Source organism: Vanessa tameamea, chromosome 2 (assembly GCF_037043105.1).
Source record: "Vanessa tameamea isolate UH-Manoa-2023 chromosome 2, ilVanTame1 primary haplotype, whole genome shotgun sequence".
Lineage (NCBI taxonomy): Eukaryota > Metazoa > Arthropoda > Insecta > Lepidoptera > Nymphalidae > Vanessa > Vanessa tameamea.
The window spans coordinates 8607636-8620264 of record NC_087310.1 but is presented as its reverse complement, the minus strand read 5'-3'; the positions used below and the strand labels follow the sequence as shown (position 1 = coordinate 8620264).

At 31.9% G+C, this 12629-nt stretch overlaps 1 protein-coding gene across 1 annotated transcript in view; it reads right to left on the bottom strand.

Annotated features, from left to right (window-relative positions):
• LOC113398936 (major facilitator superfamily domain-containing protein 12-like) overlaps positions 1–12629 on the bottom strand; it is a 35010-nt gene that overhangs the window by 6716 nt on the left and 15665 nt on the right. The gene's annotated exons all lie outside the window — the stretch shown is intronic.

The window sequence follows — 12629 nt, the reverse complement described above, 5'->3', positions numbered from 1 at the left end:
TCAAAAAAGCTCGGTGTGCTCAGCAAGGCAAGACAGTATTTCACGTCGGCCCATCGTCTAAGACTATACAAGGCGCAAATTCGGCCTCACGTGGAATACTGCTCTCACCTCTGGGCGGGTGCTCCCCAGTACCAGCTCCTTGCATTCGACCGTATCCAACGTAGAGCGGCTCGAATTATCGACGATCAAGCCTTTTTCGATCTGCTTGATCCTTCGGCTATGCGTAGAGATGTTGGATCGCTCTGCATCTTCTACAGAATTTATCACGGGGAATGTTCCGAGGAATTGTTCGGATTAATACCGGCTGCTTAATTTCACCTTCGGACATCTCGTCAAAATTCCAAATATCACCCGCACCACCTAGATGTCCGAAAATCCACAATAGCGCGATTTTTAAGACATTTTCTGCCTCGCACAACCACTGTGTGGAACCAGCTTTCGCCGACGGTTTTTCCGAACCGATACGACTTGGGAACCTTCAAGAAAAGAGCGTACTCTTTCCTGAAAGGCCGGCAACGCACCTGCAAGCCCCTCGGTGTTGCAGATGTCCATGGGCGGTGGTAGTCACTTTCCATCAGGTGAGCCTCCTGCTCGTTTGCCACCTATGACATAAAAAAAAATATATTACTTTTGTAATTCATAAAAATATTATGCTCTTTTTTTTCATATAAAAAAAATAATAATTAAACACCTTTAAAGTGAAAGATCCATTAGAGGAATGTCTAAATATTACGTTGATATTTTTCATAGCATAGACATCGCTCGTATTGAGTATCATTAAATTGCTCGAGTTACGGGGATTATGTATCAACGACCTAAATACGTTATACTGTAGGTATTCGAATTTTATTTTTACGTGTTTGTGGTAGAGGCACTTGACTAACTTTAGTCATGGTTATGTTATTATTACTTTATAATGAATTGCGTGATACTATGTTATATTTCTGCAAGATTCAGTTAAGGTTTTTTTATGTCATAGGGTAGGTGGACGGGCAAATGGATTATCTGATTGTGATAACTGCCCCTAGACATTAGCCCCTAGTCTTTACATCACCAATGCGACATCAACTTGGTGACCTAAGATGTTATGTCCCTTTTACCTGTAGTTACACTGGCTCACTCACTCAATACTACTAACTCACTAGTGATATGTGGGTGGTATCTAACCAGACAGGCTTTTACAAAGCCCTATCATCAAGTTTGTGGTGATCACGGAGATTGAAGGTTACGAAGTTATTTGTAATGGACTGTAGTCTGTAATATATTTTAATGTACTCTCGATTAACTTATACGAGTCTTTTTAAACATATTTTAGGAGAAATCTTAAAATTCCTTCACTTCTCAGTACGAAGGTCATCTTGACTAAGTTTGGATGTAACATTATTATTAAATGCTTATGATATACTTAGAAAAATTTTGATTATTTTTTAATTCACTAAATATTTTATAAATTACCACAGAAGTGGAAACAGTGTAAATCGAATAACTACTAACGATCGATATATGTATTTATTTAACGACAATTTTTACTTTTTACTTTGTGTAATTAATTAATATTTTTTTTTATTTTTGAAGGGTTTTTGATGATTTGCATTTATATGCGTAGTTAATGTAATAATCCATCTAAGTTGTTACTGATAAGTTATTAAATACGTAACTCTTAGCTCATCGATAAAGAACTAGTGTTCGCCCTTGACTTCCTTAATACGTTGACTTATACGTTGACACTATCATATTTACATAATATAGAGGAGACCGGGCACAAAAGTAACATTTCTACTTTACATTAATTTTCAGCTAATAACCATATTTTAGTCAAGTAGACTTTTACAAGCACTTTTGAATCGTCATTTAACAAACTATATTAAGTGAAGCTGAAGTTGAGAGTGAACGAAGAACCACCGGTTCGGAATGCAGATTCTACAGAGAAGAACCGACAAGAAATTCAGTAGTTACTCTTTTTCAATATTTCACAAATATAAAAAGTTATGTTAGTTAAATTCAATTATATATATATGTATGTAATATGTCCGGACTGGAAGTCGACAAGTATTATTAAGAAGATACTCCTACATTTATGATAAAGTGTTGCTATGACTTGTATTGGTTCTTCCGGTCAGATTCGTAGAAACTCTTAGTTCGAGTTAGCCAGTTCAAATGAACAGACGGAAAATGGGCTAAGACAATAGAACGAATGAACTCCTGTAAGTCATAGGTGTTTACTGTAAAAATGTATAGTACTCCCATCAAAGTTTGATTTACGATACTAGTGTAACTAACAACAACATAACAGAGAAACGGATCACCGTAGTGCCGGTTTTATTCAAAGCAGGTGAAACTGTGAACCGCAGTTACTTGTAATAATATTATGCACCTACTGAAACCGTCTCCGTAACGTATTGCATTGTCTGATAAAAAAATTATGAATAGTTTAGTAGTTATTTCAGGTAGACAATACAAAAAAGCATCCACTCATTTATTATTAATCCATAGATTAAATACGATTACATGAAATGTTTGTTTTTTTCCATACTAATATTATAAACGCTCTTTCTGTCTGCTGTTGATCTTTCACGGCCAAACTCCAAAACCTGACGACCTACCCCTCAAACACGAACGAAGCCGCGGTTGACAAATAGTGATGAACAAGTGAATATGGTGGTTGCTACTTCAATTTTAATTTTAACATTAACTCAAATCTTTGTCTGTATTTTTTTAAATTAACATTATAAATAATTTTACTTTTAAACTAATGTATAATTATACACATTTTTATCTGTTTGTTTAATCAATTGTTTATTTATTAGACGTAATTTCCGAAGTAAACTGACTAGCTGTAATTAAATTAAACAGCATCCACGGGTTCACAGTTTTTGAGCCTTAGCAGATCTTCACTAGAGTTGGAATTTCGTGGTCCTTCTTGAAAGGCTTGACCCAAACTGAATTAATTCTTATTTTTTTCTTTTCATAAATATTTTGGCATTCTTTCTATAACACACAATTTTAACAGACATTATTTTCACATATTTTAAACACACAGCTATGCCATTCTTAGGGCCCTGCGGGCAATCCAGCGAGCCCTGCTCCACGCTTGATCAGAGAGAGCAAAGCCTCGGCGAAATGAATCTGCCGATAGCGTCGTTCCCGTCGTCCGTGTAGTAGACAAAGGTGTTAGTGTGTCTAGTGATGGCTACAACTGCGTGAGGAACACTTACGTGAATACAGAGCCTCACATTCTTCGATTTGGCTATGATAACATCGCCTTAGGTCTGTCCCCTGAGATTCTTGAATGGTATGACGCGTGACTTTCCGTATCCCTGGTCCATCACATAGGCAAATTCGTACATTTTGTCTTTTTTTATAGAATATGTATGTAGACAGACTAATGAGCCACCAGGTGGTAGCTGGTCACCGCCGCACATAGACATTGGCTCTGTAATAAATATTAACCATAGCTACAATGGTTCACCCACAATTTAAACCGGAACACAGTCTAACACCTAGAAGTAGACCAGAAGTACGTAGAGGAAATGCTTATTATGATATATTAATTATTTTAAGTTTTTACAGTTGCAATTACCAAGAAAAAAATAATCAATGTAATTCAAACGAAGCCATTTCACGTATATCCACGCCTTAATATGAACGTTTTAAGCGGTCACGTTGACTTCGTATGTTTATTACAGTTATTAGTTTGGTATTGTATTTTCTTCGGAAACGGGTAACTTTTCTTTCTGGGGCGGTTAGATGGTTGAAATCTTGATGGATGCCTAATACCCTGAATGAATGTTTGTTCTAGAACGAATTGGATACTGAAACAAACAATGAAGTTGAAAACTATTCAATAAAAAAGAAAAAAAAGAAAAAGGATGTAAATTCTGAAAGCGATGTTATTATTTTAGTAAACAATAAAATAATCTTTATTTAGTATAGAATGAATCGGAAAATATTAAATCGGCAAAGAAGCACAAAAAAATCACAATTTGTACTTAAAGTGAGCTTATCAAGTAAGAATTACAATAAATACCAAATAGCAAATGCTGTTGACTGTATGGAGGGCAAGTATCGATTGTGTAGAGGGCCGCTTCACGTCACCCTTGTCCCTCAATTCCCACTAAGTATTATTTGCGGAGCAGACATGTTATGCAGACATGTTGACATGTGACAATATGTTATTATTCAAAAGTTAAAATACAATATTTGTATGTTTAAAATAAAAGAAATAAATTTACATAATAATTAATGATTCTTATCCAATAATAAAGATCCAGGCTTTGAGAAGAATTTAATAACCAGTCTCTTGGATAATTACATTAAAAACGCATAATTGTTCTTATTAAACTAAATTTATTATTTTTTTTACATATATTTTTAGTTTTTTTATTCGTTTACAAAAAGGTGAAAATAGGTAGGGGTAGCTGTTGAGTCCAATCAAGCTTTTTACATTTAAAAAAATATATATTAATATTTGAACTTATCAAATATGCGAATATGGAAACAGCAACTATTTAACTATACAGTACATTTATTAAATCTGGGGTCAATCTATTTTTATTTCTGTCTGTTGCTTCATGGCCAAACCGCTTAACCGAATTTGATGATATTTTGTAAGAAGCAAGCTGGAACCAAGAAAAAACAAACAACGCAAGCGAAGCCGAGGGCGACTAGTGCTCAATAAGTAATCAATAAGTAAAGGGCAGAAAAACTTATTTTTTCAGCAATAAATAATAAATTAACTTGTTTGTTGCCACTGATATATACATTTTTAAATAGGCAATTCTAGTAGTTATTCAAGTTATTTATTTTATGAAATGGCAAAGTTCAAACCTCAAGATCTATTTTCAAATTAATATTCTTGCATTGTTTAGCTCGGAAATAGTAATAGTGAAAAATATGTATTGACTACGAGAACGTGTCTCCAGTATTTACTTAATATGTAATTGCCTATTATATACTTAGTGAATTTATATATGTAGGTACGCTTCGACGTTCCCTTTAGTAAAGATAACATAAATCTGTTATCCATGTGTATTTTATAAATCTAGTGGTCGCCTATTGGTCGAAATTCGACCTTAATTCATTGCAAATAAATTATTAGATTTGATTCGCTTTGATTTGAAAGATAGGAAAAATAAGGCTCAACTAAACGATACCTTGTAACTTGTTGTATGCTTAGATCTTTAAAATTACACAACATTCAAGAGGAATCTCTCTTAGAGATAACCCACAATAACTATTTTTCATCGATTACTTTTTACGAGAAATATTGGCTTATTTTCGAAGCTATTTGAAGCAATACAGTATTAATCCTTATCCAATTAAGTATTAACCTTAAATACATTGTACATTTAATATAGATCAATATGGTCCTTTACAGCATGTAATATAAATGAATATTTTCGAAGATTTTACAGATTTAAAACGCAGAGATATATCACATAGCGGTTTGTATATATTGTCTAATGACTGAAAAATTGTGAACGTTGTAAGATATTCTGTAGCATATTTAGTATCAGCATTGCACCCGTGCGAAGCCGGGGCGGGTGGCTAGTACTAAATATTATGTAGATAGACGTGTATGTGCTAAACATTTCGTAGTGTGTGTAATGTTTTTTTAATATTTTAATGTATTTCTAATTCAATAAAAATATTAGGTTTCTGCACTCCTCCACACAAACTTTAATAGTGCTAAATTTCATACATCTCCGCCCGCATCTTTTTGGTAAAAAAGAGGAACAAATTTTATGTATTTACATGTATGTATAATATATAGATAAACATATCTGTTTTAAAGCATGGTAACAGTTGTAGTATAAACTATTTAAAAACCGACTAAAGATATGTATAATACGAATATTTCCATCATCAATACTGATATTATAAAAAAGGACCGCTGTCTATCTGTTACTCATTCTCGGCCAAACAGTTGAATAGAATTCGATTAAATTTGATAAGAAGCAAGTTTGAACTCCAAGGAAGGAAATAGGCTATTTTTTATGCGTAACACCTGACGACTTACGCTACGAGCGAAGCCATAGGCGACAACTTGTGCTAAATAAGTAAACAACAATAGTTTATTTAAAGGATCTAAAAAGGAAAAATATCTAAGCCCCGAAGTTAAACAATTAAACTCCTCCATTTGTTATATTAAACAACTTTGTATTATATAAAAAAAATGTTGTGAGAATATATATTTGCCACAATATTCTAAGTATATCGCTAGACATGTATTTAAATCTAATCACTTCAATTAATGCATCATTGTTGCCTGGTTGCTAGCCTGTTTATTTACAACAATTTCAATAAGCAGACCTTGACCTTACTTATAGTATTATAGGCTTGGTCAGTATCGAAGAGTCAAAATAGAAAACGGCGTCATCGACAGTACATACATTACCCTACATTTTCTGTACATTGCAGACAATATCTAGAACGGGCACCTGGCGGCTGTTGACCGTTGAGGAGTTCCCTTTACAAAATAATCCTAAATGCAGTGGCTACGTCATGATAGCACTAATAGAGGACTGTCACAATTGAATGCGCCTACGTAATTTTGTGTTTGTTAATTGTTGAGGAGGAGTTGTGCAATTGTCAGGAGCCAACCTTGTATGTAGCAGCACTTAGAATGGGCTATCACAATTGAGCTGTTAGTCGGGAGTTCGTTCGTCGTGACCTAACCCTAATGAAGTACTTATAAAAAATTTCGTGTCTATACTATTAAACTTTGAGAAGTTTCTTCATTTGGAGCCAAATCAAGGTCAAAGCTGAATTATATAATGCATAATTTCCGATCCGTGGCGAAAGTGGAGGTGGCTTTTCTAATTCAGCTTAAAAGATTTCATCTAAACAAACTGACAAACAAAGTTGTATTACAAGTATAAAAAAACTTAAAAACCAAATTATTCAGCAAGACTTAAGCGCCATCTAGTAATGATAAAATGTATCATGAGTTATACTACAACGAGCAGGCTACAAGCAGCGACATCTATGAAATTATTTATGTATTACGATATATTTCGAATTATAGTTATATAAAATACCTACGAACGCCGTCATTACAGACGAGGGGTTTCATCTTTTGTGTAATAGTTTAAGAATTTATTACTAGATGGCAAAGTAAGCAATTGAAAAGAGTTGGTTTCATTAATTTGTGAATAATGAAATGTTTTCAAATAGATTTAACTTAGTTTAGGTTAAGTATCTATACTAATATTATAAATTCGCATACATTGTTTGTCTGTCTATCTGTCGCGCATTCACGGCTTTGGCCGTATTTGAAGACATCGGTATGATGCAAGCTTGAAAACCAAGGAACTTTTTTATACGTAATGTCGACCAATCACTAAACCGCGGACGAAGCTGCAAGCGACAACTAGTAGAATATAAGCCGCCATAACAAAGCTTATAGATTTGAGAGAAGTTTATAGGCGGTTTTATATTCGGACACGCACTTCTGTGTTTTCTCGTGCCTTCATTTGGGTTTATGATTCATTCAGCGTTCGGGGATGAAGAAGAATTTTGTGAGATGACCTAAACCTAAACCGTCGTATAAAATTATGTCACTCGTATTTTAAATTGTTCACCAACCCCACGTGGAATGTAACAGTGGCTATAATTAGCTTTAATATCTATTTCTAACAAGAAAAACAGCCTTCCTATTTTTTTTGTGAAATTTTAGTGCTACTTTTGCTGTTAAAATAATTTTGCTATGTAGAAAGATAAAGCACTCATATAGTATGTATGTACATATATAATATGTCAAAACACATAAAATTTATTAAAATCATATCAATATCAGTTACGCATGCCTATATTTCTAAAATCTTTTTTATATATGACAGCATTCATGAACGATGATATAATAATTATCGGGACTGCAGCAAACCACGAATGTCCACGCACATGCCAGTTGGCGCATTAATCATGGGGGTACAATTCGGTGCACTCACCATCAGGTAGTTTAAATGTATTATTATTAGATTTGAAGTTGATAAAGTTTATTATAAATAGTTACATAAAATTTGTTACTTTTAGTGAAATAAAACATAATTAAAATTGCCTGCCATGTTTTTTATTTAACAGCACTTTTTACAACTGGAATACAATTAGATTTTTTTAAAATTATGAATATGACATCTAGTGACGTACTTATAAACTACAGATGTAAAAATCAGTAAAGAGGAAGCTATATAAAAATAACATAGACAATTCAACAAAATTCAATAATAATGTTTACCTAGTATTCTAATTTAAGGATGACAGATTAATAGACAATAGTTATATGTTCCTCAAGATTTATAAATAAAACATTTTTAAACGTATACAAATAAATAATATTATTCGTTTAATGTTTATTATTTTCACATTGAGTGCACACCTACACTAAATTCAGCGAAGTCGGGTTTCAAAGATTATTTACTCTTTTACGTCATTGAAATTGTTTATTTAAAAATATATTTACGTATAAGTAAAAGAAAAATATAAGACTTTTAATGTTATTAATCAATTTTGTCACACAAGTCACAAAAGGAATCGAAATATTTAGGTAGATAATTGCAAATGAAAATAAATGGCACTTCGTTTCGAAATGTTATAAAAATATATTCAAATAGGATTTTAAAATGTACTTACGTAAAATATTTTGTGATTTATTTATTGTTCTATAATTTTAAATGATTGTCCAAAATTCTAAAAGAAAATGTAACAAAATACGTGTAGTGTATTTAATTAGTAAAAAAAATGGGTTGACTGAAATGTTTTATCATAAATAAAATACTTTTTTATATTTTCTTTTAATACAAAGTTATTTTGCGTGCCTAATTTTTCTTGTAGAATATATACTATTCCATGTGCCAAATTCGAATAGACTAAAAGTTTTTAAATCACGTATAAAATTAGTTTAAAGCATTATAAACATAATATATTACAATTTCTGGTATAGTATTTGTTTCAAACGTTTCTATACTTGTATCATATTGAAAGTATTCTCGAATAATAAGATAGTCATTAAAAATGATATTATAGCCTAATAAGTCTATTGATCTTGTTAAGCAGTTGTGGTATCTCCTTAAACTATATATAAAATACTAGCGACCCGCCCCACCTTCGCAAGGGTGCAATGCTGATACTAAATATAATACAGAATGTCTTTATATAAAAAGTTCATAGCAAACCGCTATGTCCCTGCATTTTAAATGTGTAATATCTTCGAAAATATCCATTTAAATTATATGCTGTAAAGGGTCGTATTTATCTATATTAAATGCACAATCTATTTATGGTACTTAATTGGATGAGGATTAAGGCTGTATTGCTTAAAATCACTTCGTAAATAAGTCATTATTTAAATCTATTTTCATTATCGAAATCTGTCAATACGAATATGACCACTGATTTTGCAATTTTTTGGTTGATAATACTCCGCTCTTATTGGTCGTAGCGCCGGCTTATTCCTCGACAAATGACAATCAAAACACTGTAAGAATTTTTCAAATTAGACCATAACGAGCTAACCTCAGGAACTAGTTCCTGAGGTTAGCTCGTTCAACCAAACAAACAAACTCTTCAGCTTTATAATATTGGTATAGATCAGTTTGCGTTCCATTATATGTAGATGTACATATGTTGATATCTTCAGATTAATATGTTTACTTTAGTGTTGACAAGATAATAATTTGACTTGTTGATTAATTAATCTTCAGTTACTAATAATTTGACTTTGGGTTTGATATTAGTTAATCAACAAAACTATGCTTAGCTTTGCTTAGTATATCATCCTTTGATATAAGACGAATTAACTTTTTGAAAGAAACAAACAACTACGCGGTTGAAACCGCATGAATAAGCTGAGGTGTCAGAAAAACAGACATCACAGACCAGCAAAACTTGTTAAAAATTGCAGTTCAATTGTATCTCGACTAATCTCATCAAAATGTTACTTCGGTGTTCAATATAAATACTTATATACACAAGTATATAAGTATTATAATAATTTAGTATTAAAAGTAGTATTTTGACTTCACTGTGGACTTAATTGATTATACTTTACAGATACATATTTTTAAATAAGCGTAACGTATAAGCGTCACTTGTTTGAGTATTTTTAAATTATAATAAAGCTGTATGGCAACACTACTTTCTATTTTAAAATAAAAAAATTGTGCAATTGATACATTTAAAAAAAGTGTTTAAATGATAACAAAACGAGATAATATTATGCAAATAATCGATAATCAATTCAATCTGAATATTGACTTATTTAATTTTTGCTGATTGTATGTATAAGCAATATCTACATCATTAATCAATTAAAAATGTTACTGATGCAAAAAATGAATTAATTAAAAATAATCTATGTAAAAATCATTCCAGTTTTAGATTACGTTATGACCAAATAAAAAATATGTGACAAATATAATCAGTTGGTTACATTTCTTTTAAAATTCAGTTGCAAGATTTAACGTGAGTTAAATAAAAACTTGTAAAATAGAAAATTATCTCGTTAGAGATAAAGCAATCAGTTTATAAAAAGCAGACGATGTGTAGATTCTGTTAGTGTGTTATAATGTTTTTATAACTGCCTGGTTATACGGCTTGTAATTACCGATACGTACATGATTACAGCTTCAAACGAGGGTCTTTGAACGTGACATAATTACAAACAGCTTCATTTAATTTCACGTCTTAAATGGTGTGTACCTAATGCGAATAACTTTCAAAATAATGCTGTTAGTTTTATTTGTTTTCTATTTTAACGGTTACAACGGCCTTCATTCATCAGTAATAGCAATACCCTGTCGTTTGTACCGGATTAAATAAAGTACTTTTACTAACTAAATAGTGTATGCAATAAAATAAAGTTATTTTTCAATATTCGATTGGTGTCTGATTTTTGTTTTCCCGTCAAGTAATTTTTTTAATTAGGATGATAGATATAAATAAGTGAGCATAAATAAAAACAACAGATGTAGCATCTCAAGTCTGGCTGTCGTCAGCTCATTTGCAATATCAGCTCTTGCCGAATGTCTCTACTCTCGCGTTGGTGACGTCAGATCCGAGACGACCACTTACCACGTCCCTTTATTGTGTATCCGTTACGTTACGTGTGTTTTTGCCTAAATTAAATATAATTACCAAATAATCTTATAAAAATATCTTATCGTACAGTAGAGCTATAAAAGTCCGATTCTAAACAGTTTATTAATAGAACGATCCGACCTGTTTTATACGCGGTGGGTCCATCCTCCATAAATGATATGTTAGCTCTAAATGAGGGTTATACATTTTAACAATATAAAAAGGTATATTTTTACTAATTATCTACTTAAACAAATATAAAATAAAGTAACTTGTATGGGTGTCTCTATTCTTTCTAGTCCAAGTATCACAAATTTTAGTAATTTTAGTAAAATTTTAGTAAGTACTAATAACATAAAGATTTAAGCGATGAAACCGTTGCTCAGCAATGGGACATTTACGTATTGTTATTGTACTTTTCTGACACAAGTTTTCATGTTCGAATTGCCGATTTCCGTGATATTAAAAGTTTTATAATAGAACGTATGAGGAAAAAGAGGTGCGAGGCGTGCGGCAATACGTATGAGTATTATCACAGGATATTTTCACGGCTGGGAACGAGCGGAGAGAACGTCTTTATTCCAATTCTTATTTTTATAGTTAATTGTGTGTATACGAGTATACACATACATATATACCGTAATGCCCTATAGGGTGACATATTGGAAGTAACAAGGACTAGCTTAATGACTAATAACGTCGGGGTACATACCACCCCCTCACCATTATTGTATTGCCAAGTTGTAATATTTCGTATTGGTTTGGCCCTGTTTGAATGGTGAGTAATTATATACATATATACATACGATGAATAACTTTTTTTTTTTCGAAATGAATAATTAGTCAATGGTGAAAGCTTTTCTCAATCTTACTGTTAGAGTGTTTTTTTAAAATGATGTTTCTGCTCCTTTACGTGTGCTTCGTTACGCAAGGCAAAGGTGCTGCACACCGTAGTGCCGGAACTACCAATTAATGAAATTGTCGATAAACAAACCTAATCAAACAATATCACCTATATCAAATTATACATGTATTCGCAATTTCACTAGATTTTTCGATAAAAATTTTAAAAATCGAATTAACAAATCATCCTTCTACATATACAAGGAATATTAAATCTTAAATCTCGTAAGTAGAAGCGCATTTGCGATATATCATATGGTTTATATTTCACGCGTTGCCTATAAGCATCATGCCAGTCGTACCTCATTTGCTAATCTAACCTTCGAAAACGAATTAAAAAATATATAAATTTTATTAATCAGTTCCTACGTTACGTACGTTATTATTTTTTTGTAAGAGTACATAAGTTGAATAATATTTGTAATGTATATTTTTTGTAAGTAAATTTTACCATATGTACTTGTGTATATGTGTGTGCCGTGTATGATGCTACGAAAAAGGTTGTTGTTTTATTACATCAGCTTAAGGGAATCAATATCGCAATGGATATCACAAATTTTATTGACAGAACACAATAAAATATTCCGTGGAATTAACGTAATGGATTCAATATTTAAATTTAGGTTTCTTAGAAGACGATTCAAGTTCGT